This window comes from Lycium barbarum, chromosome 8 (assembly GCF_019175385.1).
Source record: "Lycium barbarum isolate Lr01 chromosome 8, ASM1917538v2, whole genome shotgun sequence".
Taxonomy (NCBI): domain Eukaryota; kingdom Viridiplantae; phylum Streptophyta; class Magnoliopsida; order Solanales; family Solanaceae; genus Lycium; species Lycium barbarum.
The window spans coordinates 42,961,751-42,987,070 of record NC_083344.1 but is presented as its reverse complement, the minus strand read 5'-3'; the positions used below and the strand labels follow the sequence as shown (position 1 = coordinate 42,987,070).

The window sequence follows — 25,320 nt, the reverse complement described above, 5'->3', positions numbered from 1 at the left end:
TGTAAGGCATCAACAATAATGATACGTCAATGAAATAAGGAGGCATCAAATGAGGAGCAACTTGTAACTGACTATCAATTATAAAAGAAATAATGCAAGTTGGCTTACTCCATAATCATCATCATATCATGTACGCATATATGTATGAGCTGCCCGACCATATAGGTATGGTGTGATAATCATTAGCCCGCATCCGGGGTACCATCTCATGCCGCCCACTAGTCGTGTCTGCCCATGCCATCTAGACATGGTGTATACGCTGCCCGCTTTAGCGGTGTCTGCCCGGCAATATAGGCGCGGTGTGATATCATCAGGTACATCTCATAGACTTATCATAATGCATGCATGGAAACTCAAAGACAACTACACTTTATCAGGGTGACATAAGGTCGTGAACCCCCGATTCCATTATGGAGCATTCATAAGTATTCTGCCTCACCTTGAGGAAATTAGCATATAAGGTGATTGTATACAATAAACAACATCAATGGATCGTAGTTAACATGATTGGCTTTGTAGAAACATCATGTTCATGAACTCTAGAATCTTTGGACTTAATCTCATCATCATCATGTTCATAATATCTCTTATTTTTAACTCATATGGCTATTCATGAACATAGGCTCTTAGTTTTCCGGAATGAGGAAATTCATGGAGAAGGAGGGAAAATCAAGCCATAACATTCATGCCTTAGAAAGAAAGGACTAGCCTCACATACCTTTTCCTTTAGCTATTCTACCGCTCGATCGTTCTCCTTCAATGCTCACGTCCTTACCTTCAAGGGAGCTCGTATTAATATTAGCTTAAACGATTATAAAAACGTGCTTACTAAAGCTAGAGAAAATTGGGCGGCATTTCCTTTGTTTATACAAGTTTTCTCATTTTACATATCAACTCCCAAACGTCAATAATAGCATTCATAATATCATCATCAATAACTTTTGGTCAAATTCATCATTATCCAATCCTCACAATTTCCTCTCAAGGTCATCCATAATCATGATCATAATACAACATTACATTCATTCTCATCTAATGTTTCTCTCATGCTCTTAACATCATTCATAACATAATTACAATCACAGCATCTCAATATTCTGATTCACTCCAAACTATTACTCAAAAATGGCACTATTCTTACATTCATGACCCATTTCTATATCCTTCTACAATCCAAGTGTTTCAACTTTTCAATACTTTAAACAACATGGAAATGCCATAAAACTTTCCTTTGATAGTGTGGGAATGAGTTTTAAGTTGAAATACTTCACTTGAGTAAAACGCTAGTTCCACTTCCCATGAGATTTCTTTCCTTAGATGAACCCTAGTGAGTTTCTTGCACTTGTTTCTCTTCATTTGATGAAGTTGATCCTTAGTTTAACTTAGTTTCTTATAGATAAAGAGTGTGGAAGGTTCTAGAGAGCTCTTAAGTCATGGAGAGAAAGAATGAAATGAATTAAATGAACTTGGGGTGTTCTTATATAAATTAAAAATCTGTCCCGACATCATTATACGGGCACTTATACAGTCCGTATAAGTGACAGTGAAATCGCTTTAGCAACCATCCCTTTCTGTGTCAATTATACGGCACATTATACGATCCGTATAAGTGACCGTGAAATCACCCCATCAATATCTCGCTTCTGTGACCATTATACGGCACATTATACGATCCGTATAATTTTATGCGGTCCGTATAAGTGACCGTATAATCCCATCAATGAGCGACCTTCACTGAGACGATTCTGTGGACCACTATACGGACCGTATAACATTATACGGACTGTATAATTGGTCGTATAATCTATCTTTCCTCTGATTTTGTTCTCTTCACTTCATTTGACCTCAAATCCTTATGGAACCTTCTTAGCACTTGTTTAACACTTCATTAACAATCTAAAGGACGTTACAGCTCTTGTCCAAAACATCATTAAGTCAATATTAATTCGATACTCATAAATTATGCCCGACACACAACATATACCTTGCTTTCCTTAACAGCTTTCGTTTCCTACCTCAAACGTCTTTGAAATCTCATTTAGAGTCATCAAATGTTATTTCTTACTTATTAAAACATCGTATACGTCGTGCCCCTCGTTAGTCTATTTACTGTATGTTAACGGAAAAATTCTGGGGTGTAACATTTTTCCCTCCTTTTGGAACATTCCTCCTCGAATGTTAAGCACTTGGGAATTCTACGAAAATTTCGCCAGAGTTTCCCCTGCAATATTGCACTACCATCCTGTCACAACAGCCCATAATAATATTGCCTCACAGGGCCACAACACAATAGCAGTATAAGTTGGCCACACGCGACCCATATGCATAAAAGGAAACATACATACCTCATAATCTCGATGTTTCATCGTGGATCTCTTCTGGGGGCTGAAGTAAGTGCGGGTATTTGGATTTCATACTCTCTTCGGCTTCCCAAGTCATTTCTTCCCAGTTGTTATTTCGCCATAAGACTTTAACTGAGGTCACTTCCTTATTTCGAAGTCTGTGTACTTGCCTGTCTAATATGGCAATGGGCACTTCTTCATAGACTAGCTTTTGTGTCACTTGAACATCATCTATTAGGACAATCCTCGTACGATCTCCAACACACTTGCGGAGCATTGAGACATGGAAAACTGGATGGACTGATTCAAGTTCTGGAGGCAAGTCCAATTCATAGGCTACTTGACCCACCTTGCGGATAATCTCATAGGGTCCAATGTATCGAGGACTTAATTTTTCTTTTCTTACCAAATCTCATCACTCCTTTCATTGGTGACACCTTTAAAAATACCCAATCGTCAACTTGAAATTCTATCTCGCCGGCGGTTGTCCGCATAAGATTTTTGGCGACTTTGGGCTATCAACAATCGATCTCCAATCACCTTGACTATTTCTACTGCTTGTTGAATCAACTCAAGGCCTATTAGTTGTACTTCTCCTATTTCAAACCATCCAATTAGGGATCTGCACTTCCTTCCATATGGAGCTTCATACGGATCCATTTGGATACTGGAATGGTAGCTATTGTTGTTTGCAAACTCGATTAGAGGTAAGTGGTCATCCCAACTACCACAAAAATCTAGAACACATGCTCGTAGCATATCTTCCAAGGTCTGAATAGTACGTTCGGTTTTCCCATCAGTCTGTGGATGAAATGTCGTGCTAAGCTTTACTTGAGTACCTAGACCTTCTTGAAAAGATTTCCAGAACTTGGCTGTAAATTGCGCTCCTCTATCTGTGATAATAGATATCAGAATACCATGGAGTCGCACAATCTCCTTGAGATACAACTTTGGATAATCTTCTGCTGAGTATGTGGTTCTAACAGGAAGAAAATGAGCTGCTTTAGTCAATCTATCCACAATCACCCATATAGAATCATACTTGCTTCGGGAGCGAGGTAACCTCACAATAAAATCCATGTTGATCACTTCCCGTTTCCAAGTAGGGATTTCCATTACTTGCAATAATCCTCCTAGCTTTTGATGTTCGATTTTCACTTGCTGGCGGTTTGGACATTGAGTTACAAATTCTGATATGTCTCTCTTCATGCCATCCCACCAATATATCAACTTGAGATCATGATACATCTTCGTCGCACTTGGGTGAATAGAATACCGAGAATAATGAGCTTCTTCGAGGATTCGATGACGTAATTCTGCAACATTCGGAACACATAGCCTGCCTCGGTATCTAAGAATTCCATCCATAGAAGTTTCAAATGGATACTTCTCTTTTCCATGAAGTGTCTCTCTATAATGGCTCAGCTGAGGTCTTCATATTGACGCTCTTTTACTTCCATATTCAGGGACGAAACTGTGGGATTATTAATGCCAATTCTTGCACTACTTGAATCAATTAGACATACTCCAAGATTAGCTAGTTGGTGGAGCTCATGAATTAATTCTTTCTTCTCCGAAGGAACTTCACATAGGCTGCCCATCGATCGGCGGCTAAGCGCATCAGCTACTACATTTGCCTTTCCGGGGTGGTATAAAATGCTCACATCATAATCTTTCAATAATTCTAACCACCTCCTCTGTCGCAGATTCAACCCCTTCTGTTTGAAATGTATTGAAGACTCTTGTGATCTATATAGATATCAACATGCACACCATACAAGTAATGTCTCCACATCTTTAATGCATAAATAACTGCAGCCAATTCGAGATCATGAGTTGGGTAGTTATTTTCATGTTTCCGCAGCTGCCTTGAAGCATAAGCAATGACTTTACCGTGCTGCATCAATGCGCATCCTAACCCAACACCGGAAGTATCACAATATACAACATAACCATCTGGACCTTCTGGGAGTGTCAAGACTGGGGCTGAGGTTAATCTGTCCTTCAACTTTTGGAAGCTGCGTTCACAAGCATCATTCCACTGAAACTTAGCTGACTTTTGTGTTAGCTTCGTCAATGGGGCTGAAATAGAGGAAAATCCTTCTACGAACCTTCTATAGTAACCTACCAATCCCAGAAAACTACGGATTTCTGTAGGAATCGTAGGCCTTGGCCAAGTCTTCAAGGCTTCAATTTTCTGAGTATCAACTCAAATGCCATCATCTAAAATAACATGACCCAAAAATGTCACAGAATTCAGCCAAAACTCACACTTTGAAAATTTTGCATACAATTCTCGAGTTCGAAGGATTCCAAGAACAATACGTAAATGATCTGCATGTTCTGATTCTGTGCGAGAATATACCAGAATATCGTCAATAAACACTATTATGAATAAATCCAAGAGAGGCCTGAATACGTTATTCATCAAATTCATGAACACTGCCGGAGCATTAGTTAGCCTAAACGACATCACCCAGAATTCATAATGGCTATATCTCGTTCTGAAAGCTGTTTTAGGAATATCTTCTTCTTTAACTCTCGCTTGGTGATAACCTGACCTGAAGTCTATTTTAGAAAACCACTTGGCACCCTGTAGTTGATCAAATAAATCATCAATTCTCAGAAGAGGATATTTGTTCTTTATCGTCACCTTATTCAACTGCCTATAATCGATACACATTCGTAGGGAACCATCTTTCTTTCTCACGAATAGGACTGGTGCTCCCCACGGTGATGAACTGGGTCTAATAAAACCCTTCTGAAGCAAATATTTCAACTGTGCCTTTAGCTCTTTCAATTCTGCTGGAGCCATTCGGTAAAGAGGAATAGAAATAGGCTTGATGTCCAGTAGCACATCAATAGCAAAATCAATGTCTCTTTCCGGGGGAAGGCCTGGAAGTTCATCTGGAAATACATCCGGAAATTCATTCACTACCGGAATGCATTGGAAGGTTGTCGACTTTGCTTCGGTATCATGAACTCGGGCTAAGTGATAAATATAGCCTTTTGCTATCATCTTTCTTTCCTTAAGGTAGGAAATAAACCTACCCTTTGGAGATGCTGTATTACCCTTCCATTCAAGCACGGGTTCTTCTGGAAATTGAAATCGAACTACTTTCATTCGGCAATCAACATTAGCATAACATAAGGCCAACCAATCCATACTCATAATCACATCGAAATCTAACATCTCCAGCTCAACTAAATCAGCTTTAGTCTGGTGGTCGCATATCACAATTACACAATTTTTATACACTTGTTTAGCTATCACGGGATCACCAACCGGAGTAGATACCTCAAAAGGTTTAATTGGCTCAGGTTTCACCCCAATACGACCAGCAACATACGGAGTAATATAAGATAGGGTAGAACCCGGATCTATCAATGCATACACATCATGGGAAAATACGGATAATATACCTGTAACCACATCCGGGGAGGACTCAAGATCTTGTCGTCCGGCCAAAGTATACATACGGGGCTGAGTGGCACCTGAAGTAGATGCTCCCCCTCTGCCTCTACCTCGACCTGCTGGAATCTGGGGAGTATGCCCTATCGGGCGCACTGAAGAAGAACCAGCCGCTGATCCTGTGGGCTGGCCCCCAACTCTACCACTCATGGACAAGCAATCTCGCATCATGTGCCCAACCTGACCACAGGCATAGCAAGCATTTGAACCTTGGCGACACTGTCCAGAATGTAGTCTACCGCACTGGCTGCATCGCGGTACTGGGGGTCTCCTCTGGCTATAATCTCCCCCAAACTGAGAATCTGAGGCCCTCGAACTCTGACCCTGTCCTGAACAAAAGGAGCGATCAAATCTCCTACCTGCAAATCTTGGAGGCGCACTAGTCACTGACTGGCCTGAGTGTCTAGGATATGTCTGCCTCGATCCCCTTCTATAATCACTACCTAACCCCATAGATCTGGCCCTCTTGCTTTTTCCTCTATCACTATCACGATCACCCCTTTGCAGCTATTGTTGTCCCTCTAAATTTTGGGCATGGGCTTGAATGCGGTAAATATCCATCCCATCTTGCAACGAAGCCATCAAACAATCCTTAAATAAATGTGGCCCTAAGCCACTCACAAACCTGTGTACCCTATCTCCCATGTCGGCCACCATAGTCGGGGCATATCTAGCCAATGAATTAAACTGAAGGCTATACTCCCAGGCACTCATATTTCCTTATTTTAAATTTAAAAATCTATCCGCTCTAGCTCGGTGTACCTCGGGTGGCAAATAGTGGCGGATGAAGGCATCTACAAATTCTTGCCAAACGGGAGGAGGCGCATTCCCTTTTCTTGATGAGATCCAATTATTGTACCATAATACCACCACATCTCAGAGTCTATAAGATGCCAACTCCACAGATCCAGTTTCGGAGGCATGAATAATCTTCAATGTTCTCAACATTTCATCAATGAAACTTTGCGGGTCTTCATTCGGCTTTGACCCGAAAAACTCCAGAGGATTCAAACTCATGAAATCACGGGCTCTGGTACTAGCCGCCCGATCACTTGGACCCGCATTCTGCCGCTGTGCCTGGGTGGCAACTAACTGCATCAATAGATGAATAGCCTCGGTCACTTGTTGATCCGAAGCAGCCGGTGGAGGAACTGGAGCCATAGGAGCTGGAGCTGATGCCCCTTCCTGTTCTTCGATAAAAGGCGGAGTGGGAGAAGTATTACATGGAACCTCATTATGTGATTCACCCTCTTCTACATTCATTGGCGGCTCTCTTTCTACCCGCCTTTTCATCGTAGTCTTGCCCTTCTGGGCGGCTGTAGCTTTTCCCTTTGGCGGCATTTCTGAAATCATAGCACACTATTAAGGAGGAAATAATCTTATAACACAGATCTATCGCACGATCTCTTAAGATGAAATATGGTCATTTTTCCTAAATGCCCTATAGCCTCCTGTTTATTAGTGTGGCATGCAACACACCATAAACAAGACTCTACTAGACACGGCTCGTAGACACTTCCTAGGACTAAACTGCTCTGATTCCACTTTTGTCACAACCTGACTAGGGGCCATGACGGGTACCCGGGGCTAACCACCAAGCACCACTCATTCTATTACTCATCATACTCATTATACGTTTCTTCATTATTCTTGTGCTCATAATCATAGGAAAAACCATTTTCATTTGAAACATAATTATCTTTATATACATAAGTTCTTCGGCTATCAAAATAATATATATACAATAAGGACATCGTGAGACCATACTACCCACACATACGTATCTACGAGCCTCTACTAGAGTACTAGACATATGGACGGGACGGGACACCGCCGTGCCCAAATATGTACACAAAATAATAAATCAAATAGCACCTCCGGAATAATGGAGTGCTCCTGTAAATCTGCTGATAGCTCCTATGGATCTGCACCGTATCCCTGTCTACCTGTGGGCATGAACACAGCGTCCAAGTAGAAAGGACGTCAGTACAAACATTGTACTGAGTATGTAAGGCATCAACAATAATGATACGTCAATGAAATAAGGAGGCATCAAATGAGGAGCGACTTGTAACTGACTTTCAATTATAAAAGAAATAATGCATGCTGGCTTACTCCATAATCATCATCATATCATGTACGCATATATGTATGAGTTGCCCGACCATATAGGTATGGTGTGATAATCATTAGCCCGCGTCCAGGCCTCCCGCGTCAGGGGTACCGTCTCATGCCGCCCACTAGTGGTGTCTGCCCATGCCATCTAGACATGGTGTATACGCTGCCCTCTTTAGCGGTGTCTGCCCGACCATATAGGCTCGGTGTGATATCATCAGGTACATCTCATAAACTTATCATACTATTATCATAATGAATGCCTGGAAACTCAAAGACAACTACACTTTATCGGGGTGACATAAGGTCGTGAACCCCTGATTCCGTTATAGAGCATTCATAAGCATTCTGCCTCACCTTGAGGGAATTAGCATATAAGGTGAGTGTATACAATAAACAACATCAATGGATCGTAGTTAACATCATAGTTAACATCATTAGCTTTGTAGAAACATCATGTTTGTGAACTCTAGAATCTTTGGACTTAAGCTCATCATCATCATGTTCATAATATCTCTTATTTTTAACTCATATGGCTATTCATGAACATAGACTCTTAGTTTTCCAGAATGCAGGAAATGCATTGAGAAGGAGGGAAAATCAAGCCATAAAATTCATGCCTTAGAAAGAAAGGACTAGCTTCACATACCTTTTCCTTTAGCTATTCTACCGCTCGATCATTCTCCTTCAATGCTCACGTCCTTACCTTCAAGGGAGTTCGTATTAATATTAGCTTAAACGGTTATAAGAACGTGCTTACTAAAGCGATAGAAAATTGGGCGGAATTTCCTTTGTTTATACAACTTTCCTCATTTTACATATCAACACCCAAACGTCAATAATAGCATTCATAATATCATCATCAACAACTTTTGGTAAAATTCATCATTATCCAATCCCCACAATTTCCTCTCAAGGTCATCCATAATAATGATCATAATACAACATTACATTCATTCTCATCTAATGTTTCTCTCATGCTCTTAAAATCATTCATAACATAATTACAATTACAGCATCTCAATATTCATGATTCACTCCAAACTATTACTAAAAAATGGCACTATTCTTACATTCATGACCCATTTCTATATCATTCTACAATCCAAGTGTTTCAACTTTTCAATACTTTAAACAACATGGAAATGTCATAAAACTTACCTTTGATAGTGTGGGAATGAGCTTTAAGTGGAAATACTTCAATTGAGTAAAACCCTAGTTCCACTTCCCATGAGATTTCTTTCCTTAGATGAACCCTAGTGAGTTTCTTGCATTTGTTTCTCTTCATTTGATGAAGTTTATCCTTAGTTTAACTTAGATTCTTATAGATGAAGAGTGTGGAACGTTCTAGAGAGCTCTTGAGTCCTGGAGAGAAAGAATGAACTGAATTAAATGAACTTGGGGTGTTCTTTTATAAATTAAAAATCTGTCCCGACATCATTATACGGGCACTTATACGGTCCGTATAAGTGACCGTGAAATCGCTTCAGCAACCATCCCTTTCTGTGTCAATTATACGGTCCGTATAAGTGAGCGTGAAATCACCCCATCAACATCTCGCTTCTGTGACCATTATACGGCACATTATACGGTCCATATAATTTTATACGGTCTGCATAAGTGACCGTATAATCCCATCAGTGAGGGACCTTCACTGAGACGATTCTGCGGACCATTATACGGACCGTATAATTGGTCGTATAATCTATCGTTTCTCCAATTTTGTTCTCTTCACTTCGTTTGACCTCAAATCCTTATGGAACCTTCTTAACACTTGTTTAACACTTCATTAACAATCTAAGGGATGTTACAACTCCTCTCCAAAATATCATTAAGTCATCATTAATTTGATACTCGTAAATTCTGCCCGACACACAACATATACCTTGCTTTCCTTAACAACTTTCGTCTCCTACCTCAAACGTCTTTGAAATCTCATTTACAATCATCAAATGTTATTTCTTACTTATTAAAACATTGTATACGTCGTGCCCCTCGTTAGTCTATTTACTGTATGTTAACGGAAAATTTTCGGGGTGTAACAAGGGTATTAGTATATCTAATACATAATTTATATGTGAAAACTTATCCTCTAAAAAAGGAAATGTTGAATGAATTGATCGTAAATTATGAGATTTGAAAATCTTTTTGCCTTTGATAGAAGATATTAATCGTAAAGAAAACGGAATTTCCACAATAAATACAAATCCCTCTGATATTATTTGAGAATACAAACTCTTGTTGCACCCCAAAAATGGATTTTTGTTAGAATCATTAGTAGAAACAAGAAAATGATTCTGTTGATACATTCGAGTAATTAAAAGTTTCACAATTAGGAAACTAAATTTATTGTTATAACCTGGGTTTTCCAAAAAAATCGACCTATTTCTATTTAAACCATGATCATGAGCAAGTGCATAAATATACTCCTGAAAGATAAGTGGATATAGGAAGTTGTGTTGTTGCGAGCTATCTGGCTGTAAATATCTTTGGATTTCTTCCATTTGAAATTTGATTTGAACCAAAGATGGATGATTTTGAGGGTTATCAAATGATACATAGTGCCATACAGTTAAAACAAAATATTATAGTAAGAATAGAATAGATACCTTGGATACAGGTAAACTTCTCAACGGATTCTCTATCATCTATTTTTTTTTGTTTCATTTAATTGGTCTATGTTATAGTGTTATAGGATAATAAGATGGTTAGAAATCCTTTATTTTTTCAACCTAATCGCTCTTTTGACTTCGGAAAAAACTTTCTTTATCAATATACTATTTCTTCTACACACACATCTCCATAATAGAAAATGGTAATAGTTAGGATTCATTAAAAAAATCGAGAATCCACTCTTGGGACAAGAAACCCTTCCCATTAGGCACTAATAAATTTTTAACGTCTAATTAGTTCGGGAATCATTCAAATTATGAACAAAAGATCGTCGCTTTTTCTTTCCCTATAATTTAATTGAAGTTGCAGCCCTATCAATTTATTCATTCGACCCAATTTTATTTTGTTCTGTTCCAAGAATTCTAACACGGTTTTATACCCACCTAGGAACAATGAATTTTTTTCAGAACTTTCCGTTGATACGACATGCTATTTTCACCATTCATTCCCTTTCAGGATCAGTCGTGGTCTTCCAAACTTTACCGAGAGTATGGACGAATCCCTATCCATCTTATTCTTCTGTGTAAGTAAAGACTAGCAGGGCATTCTCTTGCATCAATTCCTCTCTCACTCACGATGAAAGCTAAGAGCTTGCTCGAAGACAGCCCACTTCATCCATATGTGTAAAAGACACTAGCCGCATTTAAAAGCCGAATACTCTACCGTTGAGTTAGCAACCCGAAGAAAATATCGAAAACATTGTGTAGATCCAATCCGAAGAAAAACAAATAAACAGATTAGACAAGACAACCAAAAACCATTGAAAGAAGAAATCTAAAAAAATACATTCACACTTTCTAATTAATTTAAAACATAAAATAAAACTAAATAGGTCCACTTCATTTATCACAATGAATTATATTTGTTCGATACACTATTGTCAAAATAAATATTGAATATTGAAAAAAAAAAGCAATTTCAATTGAAAACAATAAAAAATATTTTAAAAAAGGACTTGTGTTAGATTGGCACTACAAATCTAATCCAAATAAAATAGATACAAAAAAGTATAGATGGGAGAATAAATAAAGACCAAGTGGAAAACAAAACTACAATTTACTTAGATTTATTGAATCCATAATGGATTCAATCAAGTTAAGTGAGATAAGCAAACTTGATATCTTTCTTCGTTCTAGTAGAGTTCAAAAACCACCCAATTGAAGGAAATGCCCGAATTTTAGATTTTGAAGATCAATAAAATAAGAGGTTTTGTCGTTATAGAACATGGAATTCAATGGAAGCAATGAGAAATAAATACAAATAGAAAAGGAAAGGGAGGAAATACAAAAAACAATAGAAGAGAAAAGTCATACAAAGTTACATACAAATCACTACCCCCTTTTTTGTATTTCCTTAATTTATTTCCTTAATTGAATTTCGGTTGATTAGGATGAAGTTCCTTAAAAACTTCCGCCTTCTTTAAAATATCCTGAATAGTTCCTGTAGGTTGAGCCCCTTTTTCAAGGAAATATAAAATAACAGGAACATTTAAATAAGTTTGATTCGTTATCGGATCATAAAAACCCACTTTACGAAGATCATTTCCTTCACTTCGGGATCAAACATCAACTGCAACGATTCGATAGACGGCTCATTGGGATAGATGTAGATGAACAACACCCCCCTTAGAAATGTATAGGAAGCTTTCTCCTCGTACGGCTCGAGAAAAAATGATTGATTCGAGGTTTTGTCACTGTATGGAATTCTATCTAAGAAATGACAACTGGGTCCATAAAATGATCAAATCAATTAAAGATGTTAGTCTTTTTTTTCTTCTTTCTTCCTGAAAATGAAAAAGAAACCATTCGTTCTCTCATAACTCAAGTTGGATAACTTTCAAACAGTTCAAAGAAAAATCTTTCGGCAATTTCATTTATTGAGCGGTATTTCCTCCTTTTTTGTTTGTCTCGTTTAAAATAGATTTGGATTATTCAGTCTGATCCAGTTATTAAGACAATTAAAAAGGTGTTTCCTTGTTCTGGGATCCTTTATCTTTCTTTTATTTTTAATCATTGGGTTTAGACATTACTTCGGTGCTTTTTAATCCTTTCAAAATGGCAACAACATACCAACTTCAACTCCAACTCTTAAGCTCAACAACTTCAAGGGAACCCTAGGAACAACTTTCTTTCACTAGCTCGGGTTCACGGGGCTCGGATCTTGCTAAAACTTCTCTAATTTAATGGAAAAATGTTGAAAGGAAATATGATAGGGTTTTCTCTATTAGGGGAGTGAAATATGAGGAATAAAATCATGAGGGGTATATATATATAAGTGGAACCCAAAAGATTCCAGTGATGTGGGTTGACGAGAGGGTCGACGGCTCGACAACGTGTCGACGACGGTCGACTAGCTCCGTCAATCTGCCACTTGAAAATTCAGAGGCTGCGGCATGTCGACAGCGGGGAACGATGCCTCATCAACATGTCGACGGCCCGTCCCTTTGCTTGTCAAAGTGGACTGGTTTCTGTAGATTCCCTGAGTCGTTCCGGTTCATTTTGATTTGATTCGTTTAACTTCTAATCCTATCGTATTGCAAGGAACATATACTTATACTTCGGCATACGCAAGGTATGTTACTTAATGTCTCAAAAACCCGAGCACAAATCTCCATACTAGGGGTATAAATAACTAGGAAGCCAAGGACTTTCTTACGACGAAAACGAGAGGTGTAACATTCTTCCCCCCTTAGAAACATCCGTCCTCGAATGTTCATACAAGTCATGGGTTATAAAAATTTAGGCAGAGTTATGCTCAAATTATTTTTAATTTAGCATTAATTATGTTCAAATAAATGTTTAATTTAGCACTAAGCGCAAGTCAAAGCCATTTACGGCTTAATTACTACAATTAGTCTATTTTTTTGCAAATAAATATTTTATTTGTTAAAATCAAGAAGCTTAATTAATTAATTGAATATTTAATTTATCTCAATTTTACATCAAATTGGTTATGTTTTAAAGGAAAGAGATTAGATTCTACAGACTCGAAAAACTCTAAAAAGCAGCCCCTTATTGTTACACCTCGTAGTTTCGTTCGTTGAGATTCATTAGGCGTTAGTTGTCCTAATTGTGGAAAATGGAGGTATCTTCTAGGATATATGAGATTATATGTTCCTATATTATGGTTATGGGGGTTTAAACTCATGAAATAAGCTATGGAAGGATTTGAGAACAAGCAAATTAAGGAATTGAGTTTTTCGGAACTTTGGAAAAACTTCGCAAAACTTTTGGACAGGATTTTGGTCCAACTTGGGAGAGGTATATCTCCTAGAATGTGAAGAGTTTTGGTCTGTTTCTTTTATACAAATTGAAGTTCATTGAGTCTAGTTTCCAACGCTACAAACCGTTCGTCAATGTGACATCGCAGTAAAAAGTTATAGGTGTTTTAAGACAGACTGCTCGAGCAAAACATTTTGACGGACCGCAGAAATTTCTGCAGCCCGTCAAATTGTATTTTCCTAGCATAAAACAGTCACAGTGAGCCATGTTTGGCTGGGCAGTTTGACGGAGCATTTTGACGACCCGTAGGAATTTTGACAGCCCGTCAAAGTGGGCGCAGGATTGCTCGACAGGATTTTAAGTTACGCTTTATATATTTCATTTCATATCATTTGGACTTATTATTTCCCCAAAAACAGATCCTTGAGCTCTCCAAAACCCTCTCTCTTGGTCTATAAACTAATCCAAGCCAAAATCCAAGAGAAATTAAAGGTCAAGAGGCAAGAATCAAGTTTTCCATGTGTTAGAAGTCTTGCTAGGGTTAGTAGACTTCAAAAATTCATTGGGTATTGAAGCTAGGGTTTTCATATAAGTTGATAGCTTGCTCCAAAGCTCATTCTTGTGAGATAAAAGGTTAATTTTCATGCTTATTACATGTTATTAAGAATGTCTAGTTGTTGAACAACTTGGGTAAAAGGAGAAAGTAGAAGATGAGGTTTAAATGTAGTTTTCATGATGTTTTTGAGTAGTAAGCTAACTTGAGTCATGATTCTTAATATGATATGGATATAATCTTGTTATGGAAGGTAATAATGGTAATGAGGAAGTGTTGTATGAAGATGTGCAAAGATTTGGTGTGAAGTTGTTATTATAAGTTGAACACGAGTATGAGTTTTGAGACTTAATAGAATATGACTATTTGATTATTATATTGTGGATGTTGTTGTAGTTCTTGGGAGTTGTTTCGCAATATGGTAGAAGCCAATGAAATAGGGGAAATGCTGCCCAATTTTCGTTAGCTCATGAATTGCTCTAGTTTGAAGTCAAGTGTGTCTTTAAGACTTAACCATGGTATGAATCCTTTTAAATGTAGATTTGTCAAGCTTAGGCGGTGAACGCTAAGTAGTTAAGAAGACAAAGAGGTATGTAAGGCTAACCCTTCTTTCTTAAGGCATGATTCCATTGATGTATACCTTCATGTGGAATATATAGTATCTTCCATGATCATTTCATTCCTAGCATCACTAAAGCTCATGATCTTGATATTCTCACGATACCATTGGTCCCATCCTATTTTAGTTGATCCTCTAAGGAAGGATATAATGAAAATGATGGTGATGATGATGATGTTGAGGACATGTATGTACTCCTATGTATAGATATTTATATATTAAAGTATTACTACTAAGAACACCGAGCTTATATGGCCGGGTATGATATCTATCGCGCCCACACCACTACAGTTGGGTACGGATGACACTAAACCTTGGTTAGGCCAGGTATGTATAACACTGAACCTTATCATGGTAGGGTATGTAAGACACCGAACCTCTATGGCCGGGTATGATACTACTATATGTATAAATGCATGAAATGGATGCTTCCCAATAGAAAGATGGTAAGTAAATATGATGAACGTCGCTAGAGGTATAAATGGCTCTTTCATCCCATGACTTTTCTATCTTATGTTATTTCTCATGCTTCCATTATGTTATTGATTATGCTTTACATACTCAGTACATTATTCGTACTGACGTCCTTTTGTTTGTAGACAATGTGTCATGCCCGCAGGTGGACAGGGAGATAGACTTAATCCTTAGGTTGCTTATCGAGAGATTGCTCAGAGGAGCTCCATTTGATCCGGAGCTGCAGTTGTTGGTACTATTATTTTGTGTACATATATGGGCATGGCGAGGTCCTGTCCCGCCTTTGCAATGTTACATGCTCTTCTTAGAGGCTCGTAGACAGGTGTGTATAGTAGATGTCTCTTAGCCTTGTCGGCTCATATGTTGTACACCATTTTGATAGCCTTGCCGGCTTTTGTGTGTGTGTGTGTGTGTGTGTGTGTGTATATATATATATATATATATTGGCATAATTGTTGATGTTATTATGAACGTGCCATAGCCCGATGGAAACTGCATATTTGATGCATATAGATTATGAGTAGGCCATGTGGCTCACCTAGTTATGTTGATGAAAGTATGATGAGAGGTGCCCGGTGGGTTAGCTCGGGCTACCCGTCATGGTCCTCCGGTTGGGTCGTGACACTTATGTCAACCAATTTCCAGCCCAATTCACTTAAAATACTCCAGCCCACTCCACTATACCTGGCCCACTGAAATTTTAACATCCAAGATCAATCATTCCTTTTGCATTTTTTCACAAAAAACAATAGCAAAAAAATTAAACACTAGCCGCCCTTGAGTTTTTCCCCCCTCTAGTGAATTACAACTATAACTATCCTCTTTTACCAAAGATTGTCTTCCCCTTTTTACCATATCAAGACTTGTTCGTTCGAAAATAGCAATTATTTATGGCATTTGGCCTTTGGCCTGGGTGAACCGGATTTTAACGGTAATATCCCCTCTTTGCTCTATTTCTTTTTCATTTGCTCATGACCAGTACAACCAATTCGAATTTCAAATCTGGACTCTAAATAACAGGCTTCAAATTCAAAAATCCCAATGGCCTACACCGCTCAAATTTGTTCAAACCCTAGAATTTAGGGTTCTATAAACAGAACTCCATATTCACTCAAGAAAGAGCGGTTTTGACCCCCCAAATTCTGAGATTTCAGTTATTCTACTTAAAACGAGAAAGTTTCTTGTGAGTTGACTTCTTCGGATCGTCAAAATAAGTTTAATAATTTTCTTTCGATTTGCTAAAAGCGATCAAATCTTTGGTGAAGTTCAAGGTCCAATCACGCTCTCGTCGCTCAAGTTCGCTGCTCAGAAAAAGGTAATCTTCCTCTTTTATTTCATAGTTTTGTTTTGATGTAGTTTGTTTTAGTTTATAGTTTAGTGGTTGTCAGATTTATTGTTAAGTAATCCTCTTTCCCCTTTTATGATTTCTTTTTAGCTTTTGCGTTCAGTTATGTATAAGGTGTATTATATGTTTAAAACTTAGTAGTTCCTTTTATCAAATTATGTGTTTACATTAGGTGTTTTTCCTTCACAGTAATTCCCATTTCCTTTACCTTGCATATTTCTGTTTTCCCTTCAAGTGTCTTTAAATTTTCTAGCCCCTGTTTCCTTTTTCTGTCACATGTATGAATTATTTGGTTATAAGTTCGGTCTCATAACTACACTTGACTACTTTGCTGCTATAGAATTTTGATCTTTATGGAATTAAACGTCGTTATTGGTTGAAAAATTAAAGAACTAAGTGTTGTTGTTTGTTGACAAGAAATGATGTTGTTTTTTAATCATAGCTAAATGTTTGTATGTTGGGGTTAGATTTTGTGTTATGAATAAACTAGGTTGTTAGTGTAGAAATCTTCTCTTTATTTCCATGCTTGTTCATATAAGTTTTGGAACAAGATAAGCCTAAGTGTGATTTTCTTAGTTTCTTTTCATTCTTGTGTTCAACATGAGCTCACTGTGTTATTTTCAGCATAGCCCCTCCCTTTTCAATCTCCTTTCTTCTTTAGTTATTATGTTAGTTTAATGGTTGTTTACCTTTTTTTAAAAAAAGGGGTTTAGTTGAAGTTTTGTGTGGATTAAGATATTAATCTCAAGAATTGAAGGTAGTTGTCTAAAGTTTAGATTCCCCAGAAGAGTCTTGTTTTCTTTTTAGTTTATGTTCACATTCCCCTGTCAATCATGATTAAATCATAGCTAAATGTTAGCAAAATATAGGATGAATTGTTTGCCTTTAATATTTACTGTGTCTATTTCCACTTCTTGTGTCCTTGGTTTATTTAAGTAGTAGATAAGCATAGCCGTTACTATCGATGTTTTTCCTCTTAACATCTATCTGTCTTTTCTCTAAAAAAGTATTCGTTTAAGTTAATTGTGTATATCAATCTTTCACCCCTTTCCTTTTTTTTTTTTGAAATCTACCTTAGCTCTTAATTAAATCCCAACCAGTCCTGAAACCTAAATTTTTGTGTTAGATACAAAATGTGCTGCTGGTCACTGAATGGATTTCTTAAAATCAAGATGTAATTGTCTCTCAAAATCTGTTTTGAACCAGACGTTTTTCTCTATTGTTTCGGTCAAATGATTTAAATCGCCAACTAATTCTTCATGAAAGTATGTGGAATCTAAATGATTTTCTTCAAACCTTCAAACACATGTTTTGGCTAAGTTATGGCATTTCACTTTGTAATGGCACTCTAAAGTAATGTAGAGAGCTCTATTGTGGATAGTTCCTTCAGCTGGTAATTCTTCTTTGGAGAAGCAGATTCTGTGTTCTCCGATGATGTGGGCCAATAGTCCGGCCAAATCTTCATTGCTGGTGCCTTCTGGCACATGTGCATCATCCATTACTTTCATGAGAGCCTGCCTATGAGGCGCCGAACTGACCATAAGGGATAACACCGATATCTGAGCTGGTGTCTCTTTCAGATGCTCTACGATGGAGTAGACTTTTGGCTACATGTGTCGCCATAAGTCTTCCGCTTCTCCTTCAGTGATTGTTTTCCTTTGATTGTTTTCTTTTCTTGCGGTATTCTGAGCCAATTCTTCGGGAGTATAGCATCTTCCTGAGCGAGTCTAGCCTTGTTCCATGGTTGCGTGCACCATGATTGGTTCCTTTTGAGCAGGTACTGTCTGTTGTGTAGCCTGAGCCACCGCTGGTGCTGGGACTAGGGTTTGGAAAATTTGCATAGCTCAGGGAATTCCTGGTGCTGGAACCAAGACTTTGAAACTGGTACGCTCTTCAAGCATGAGGAGGCTACTATCTGTTCAATAGACTTAACTATTCTGGGGATCAATGCTATGCAAAGGTCATGAACCTGCCGAAGGGCCATGACGGGCACCCAGAGCTAATCTTCCGAGCACCTCTTAACATAGTTCTCATAATCATATCTAGCTGGACCACAAGGATGACTAACAACTATCATAATCTGTAAGGGCATGAGTCCAACAGATAAATGCACATCTATATAATCATCATCAACTATGCCCATATGCGCAAGCCAACAAGGCTGCCAAAAATGATATACAACAATATGCCGATGAGGTTATAAGACATCTAAGTATATACATCTGTCTACGAGCCTCTACATGGGCTGCATAGAATCCTAAGGACGGGACAGGACCCCGCCATGCCTATATATACACAAAATAATAGTACCAGTTGAACTGTAGCTCCAGAACAAATAGAGCGCTCATGTACAATCGCTGATCAAGCAACCTAGGGGTCTGGACCGTCTCCCTATCTACCTGCGGGCATAAACGCAGCGTCCACAAACAAAAAGGACATCAATACGAGTAATCTACTGAGTATGTAAGGCATGAATAACAACATAATGAAATATGGAAGAAACGTGAGATAGGAGAAATAACATGTACATCTGATTTTCCTCTTAAGGCGGATATCATGCGTGCTTAGCCTCGTTAAGAAAAATATTTTCATACATACTTATATAATATAAGTGTAATTAGTGTTGCGGAACATGCAACCCGATCCATAAATCATATCATCCAGCGTCCGGGGCATCCCGCATTCGGAGTAACATCATAACGTACCCACTACAGTGGTGTACACATCTACGTGCCGTACCCGGCTGACTATAATGTGGCTCGGTGTGAGAAAATAGCTACATATATATAAAGCAAGCATGAGAGCCCAAATAAAACGCTACAACTCAATCGTAGTGACGTAAGGTCGGTAAACCTTCGATGTGTCATTATGGAATCATCATCATAGCTATATCTCACCTTGAAGGAACAACTATCATAAGATGAGATCTACAATGCCCAAGATCAATAATCATGCAACAAGCTCAATAATATCATGAGAACATCAAGAACTATAAGCTTTGGTATCTCTAGAAATGGAATTATCATCATGGAGGACATTTATCAACAATGTCATAAGAACCTTGAGAATCACAAGCCTCTAGCATTTTTAGGAATAGGGACATTATGGATATCATGTGTAGGTTCACAACAAAGGAATCATGCCTTAAACAAGAAAGGGTTAGCCTTAACATACTTTTCGTCTCCTTATCTACTTAATGTTTCTCCTCCCAAGCTCACAAATCTACATTCAAGAGAATTTACACTAACGTTAAGTCTTGAAAACACTCATAAGTTCAAACTAGAGTAATTTGTGAGTTAGCGAAAATTGGACAGCCTTTCCTCTATTTCATCTACTTCCACCAAATTCTGAATCAACTCCCGAACAATAATTATAACATCAACAATGCCATGACTAAGAGATTTCATTCAAATTATATCCAATAAAATCCCAAGACTTCTTCTCATAATCAATTTATAACAACAACATCAACACAACCCCTTATACACTTGTATAAAACACTTCCTCATCATCATTATTACACTTCATAACAAGATTATGCTCAAAACATATTAATAATTATAACTCAAGTTAATTTACTACTCAAAACATTCTCAAATTCATATTTGAACTTCCTTTTTCACTTTCTTTCCTCAATCAAGGTATATAACAACAAAACATCCTCAACAACATATAATAGATGTGAAAGTTACCTTAATCACATAAGATCAAGCGTAGGATCAATTTATTCCACTAGAATAAAACCTCCAACTTCAACACCAAAGGAATACTTGAACTCTATAAACCCTAGTGAACCTTCCAACACTTAAATCTCTTGGTTGATGCCTTTTAATCTTTGATTTCACTTGGGGTTGGTTAGATATGTTTAGAGGAAAGTTCTAGAGCTTTCATGAACTTTAGGAGATGTTGAAATGATCTAAAATGGGAAAGGATTGAAATATATCATAAAAAAAATCTGGCACCGACTCATATTTACGGTCCACTTCTACGGACCATAAAAATTATATGGTCTGTATAATTGGACAGTAAAATCCAACCAGTGGCTCACCCTTTCTGGAATCAATTTACAGTGGGGGTCAGTCAGATATACGATTCGTATATCCAACCGTAAAATCTAACTATTTCCTGAAACATATTCTTGTCGATTTGTTCAGCCTTTAATCCTTCCAACACCTGCTAAACATGAACTTAACACCTTATAACTCTAAGGTAAACTTATCTAATCTCATTTAAACTTGATAACTCCGGTGTCCATGACTGGAACCACTAACACACACGACGAATCTCAATGTACCAAAATACGAGGTATAACAGTAGGCTACCCATTCTTCGTTTTTTTTCAATCATGTGGACCCCGTTGTTTCCATGATTTTGCAACGGGTTCGTATTTACATTGGGAGGTACAGTTTCCTGGACGATCTCCCTCTTGTCGATCAGATCTTGAATCTTTTGTTTAAGATTTATGCAATCTTCAGTGTTGTGCCCACTACATCCTGAATGATAGGCACATGTTTGATCGTCTTTGTAGAACCTAATTCCGAGCTGAGCTGGCTTTGGAGGGACTTTTTAGATGAACTCTGCGGCATGTAATCTTTCAAAGAGTTGAGCCCTTGGCTCGAACAACATTGTAAACTCTCTTGCGGCCTTTCTCTCGAATGCCGGATATGGAGCATTGTATGCCGAAGGTGGTGGTTGATTCTGGTAGTTTGGAGGTGGATGATTTTGGAAGTTCTGTGGTGGGTCATTTTGTGGTGGTTGATAAGTTGAAGCAGGTACTCGAACGCTTGGTGGAGCCGAGCATGCTGGTACAGTAGTTGTAAAGTTCGTGTCATGACTCGACTAGGGGCCATGACGGGTACCCGGGGCTAACCACCGAGTACCACTCATACTACTACTCATCATACTTATTCTGCAGTTTACCTATTACTCTCACACTTCTAGCCATAAGGAAAACCATTTTCAATTTTGAAAATATAACTACATTTAGATACATAAGCCATTCTGCTATCAAAATAATACATATATGTAAGGGGAAAACGTGAGACCATACTACCCACACATGCGTATCTACGAGCCTCTACTAGAGTACTAGACATATGGACAGGACAGGACCCCGTCATGCCCAAATCATATATATACACAAAATAATAAATCAATGGCACCTCCAGAACAATGGAGTGCTCTCAAAGTCTGCTGATAGCCCGTACGAATCTGGGTCACCTCCCTGTCTACCTGTGGGCATGAACACAGCGTCCAAAGAAAAGGGCGTCAGTACGAGCATTGTACTGAGTATGTAAGGCATACACAATAATGATACATTAATGAAATAAGGAGACGTCAAGTGAAGAACAACCTGTAACTGACTATCAATCATGATAAAAATAATGTATGCTCACTTACTTCATAAACATCATCATATTATGTATACATATATATATATATATATATATATATATATATAAGCTGCCCGACCATATAGGTACGGTGTGATTATCATTAGCCCGCGTCCAGACCTCCCGTGTCCCGGGTAACCATCTCATGCCGCCCACTAGTGGTGTATGCCCATGCCATCCAGACATGATGTATACACTGCCCGCCTTAGCGGTGTCTGCCCGGCCATATAGGCGCGGTGTAATATCATCATCATATGTTCAACATGAATCATGCATAAAGGCTCAACACAAACTGTAAATCTTTCGGGGTGACGTAAGGTCGTGAACCCTCAATTTCATTATGGAGTTTCATAAGCATTCTGCCTCACCTTAAAGGAATTAGCATATGAGGTGAGTGTAGCACAATGAACAACATCACATAATCGTAAATAGGATCATTAGCTTTGTAGAAACATCACATCATTATCATACTCGTGACGTATCTCTTATCTTATCTCATATGAAATTCTTCATAAACATGGACCCATAGGTTCTGGAGTATAAGAGGGTCATAGAGAATAAGGGAAGATCATGTCATAAGATTCATTCCTTAGAAAGAAGGGACTAGCCTCACATACCTTTTCGTTTAGCTACACTATCGCTCGAACGTTCTCCTTCAATGCTCACGTTTCTACTTTCAAGAGAGTTCGTATCAACATTAGATAATCGATAGCTTAGTATACTTGACTAAAGCAAGAGAAAATTGGGCAGCATTTCCTCTGTTTATACAACTTTCCCTATATCATATATCAACTTCCAAACGTCTATAATAACATTTGCAACATCTTAAGCAACAATCTTCATACACCTATATTATCCACATTTCCCAAATTTCACTTCAATTCACCCATAACCATGGTCTTAGTACACTATTCCATTTACTCACAATATAAAGTTTATCCCATGTTCTTAATATCATTTATAACATAATTATAATCACGACATATCAAGAATCATGACTCATTCCAAACTACAACTCAAAAATGCCACTATTCTCACATTCATGACCCATTTTCTATCTCCTTCTACAATCCAAGTCTTTCAACCTCTCAATACTTTAAACAACATGGAATGATCATAAAACTTACCTTTGATTGAGTAGGAATGAGCTTGGAGTGGAAACACTTCACTTGAAGAAAATCCTAGCTTCCACTTCCAAGAGAATTCTTGACTTTGATGAACCCTAGTGAGCTTCTCACACTTGATTCACTTGGATTTATGAGATCTTTGATACCCCTTGTATTCTTGAAGATTAAATGTATATAACCCTCTAGAATCCTTGAGAGATAGATGGAGAAGTGTGGAAATGAAATTAGTGAAGTGGGAACATGTACTTATACTTGGAACTTATTCAACCCGTCGGGATTTCCACGGAACTTATACAGTTCGTATAACATTGTACGGCCCATATAAGTGGTCGTTTTTCACCATTAGGAAAAACATCATCTCTGTTGGGTGTTATACGGACCCTTATACGGAACGTATAAGTCGGTCGTATAACCCCATTTCCCTGAGATGATTTTCATCGTTCGTTTGATCTTCAATCCTTATGGAACCTTCTTGACACTTGTTTAACACTTCATTACCAATCTAAGGATTGTTAAATAACCTTTCTTACTTGTAGGAACATCGTATACTTCTCGCACTACATTGGTCCATTTACTAGGCAACAACATGGAATTTTCTGAGGTGTAACAGTTCGACTATGCATAAAATACATGCATAAGGCTGTAAGGAGAAGTCGGGTAATTGACATGAGGTGGAGTTTGGTGGGAAGATTGGGGTTCTTCATGTCTTTTGGTATCTGGGTTTGGTGTTTTTGCGAAAAACTCCCACTGCAGCTTGTCTAGATGCCTTGTTAAAGATGCTGATGGTTTTACCAGACTTAAGACCATCTTCTATGGCGTCTCCTATCTTGACTAATTCAGCAAAGGGCCTCCCGGCCATGGACAACATTCTGTCATGGAATTCTGCTTCCTGTGATCTAATGAATACGAAGACCAGTTCTCCCTCACACATTGGTGGCTACACATGGGCTGCTTCGACCCCTTACCGGCTGGCGAACTCTTTGTTGTTATCAGTTGACTTTTGTTTGACCTTTTCAAGATAGTATAGGTCAGGCACTGTTTCGACGTTGAATCGAAATCTCTCCAATGAAACTTTCTGCCATGTCCTCCCAAGTAAGCCATTGGCGCATGTCTTGGGTTGCGAACCATTCAGCGGCCTTGCTAGTTAAACTTTGACTGAATAGTCGCATAATTAGAGGTTCGTTCCTTTTAATACGGACCAACTAGTCACAATATGACCAAAGATGTGCTTTGGGATTCCCTGTCCTGTTGAACATTTCGAACTTTAGGATCTTGAATCCTTTCGGTAAGTCTAAGTCTGGATGCATGCACAGATCGTCGTATCTTAACCCTGTGGACTTTTTGGTGGTCTTGTTGGACCTTTCCAATAGTTCCTCCATTTGCTTTTCCATATCCCTCTCACATTTGTTGTGTTCAGCCCTTCAGACCTTCTCTATTTCCTCATAGTTGTCCAGTTCTTTGTGTCTTAGAGAAGATTTGTTTGGGATGTTCGGAGTGTAGAAAGACACTATTTGGTGAGTGGGATGGTTAAGTGGGATTGACGTGGTTTGCCCAGTTGGCCGAGCTGCAATATGTGGTTGATTTGCCGGATTGATGAGCACTGGCTGGGGAGCTTGATATGAGGGAACCGAATGAGTGGTTCCAGGAATTTGGGTGTATTTTGTTGGTGGTAGAGTGCGGTAAGAAGCACTAATGTGATTTGGGTCAGTTGGATTTAATGGGGGTGGGATGGTTCCTGGTGGGTAGATGGGGAAGTGATCAGGCATTGGAGAGCTCAGTGAAGGGAAGGGAGGAGGAGGTTTGTTTCCTTCAGTTGAGATGCCCTTGTCATCATCGGCTACCTCATTCCTAGCACCTTTTCTTCGAGGGTCGTGATGGCAGTTAGTGATGTTGTGATCACATCTTCCTGAGACGACACTTCCTGTGGGTCTTGGCTATCTTCCGCGAGGAGAACAAGCTCATTTCTACCATTATCCAGTGTATCAG

The 25,320-nt window shown here is 38.5% G+C and overlaps 1 pseudogene; it reads right to left on the bottom strand.

Moving 5' to 3' along the window:
* Window positions 1-10,488, bottom strand: part of LOC132607806 (maturase K-like) — an 11,251-nt pseudogene extending 763 nt beyond the window's left edge.
* Between the last annotated feature and the right edge of the window lie 14,832 nt (window positions 10,489-25,320).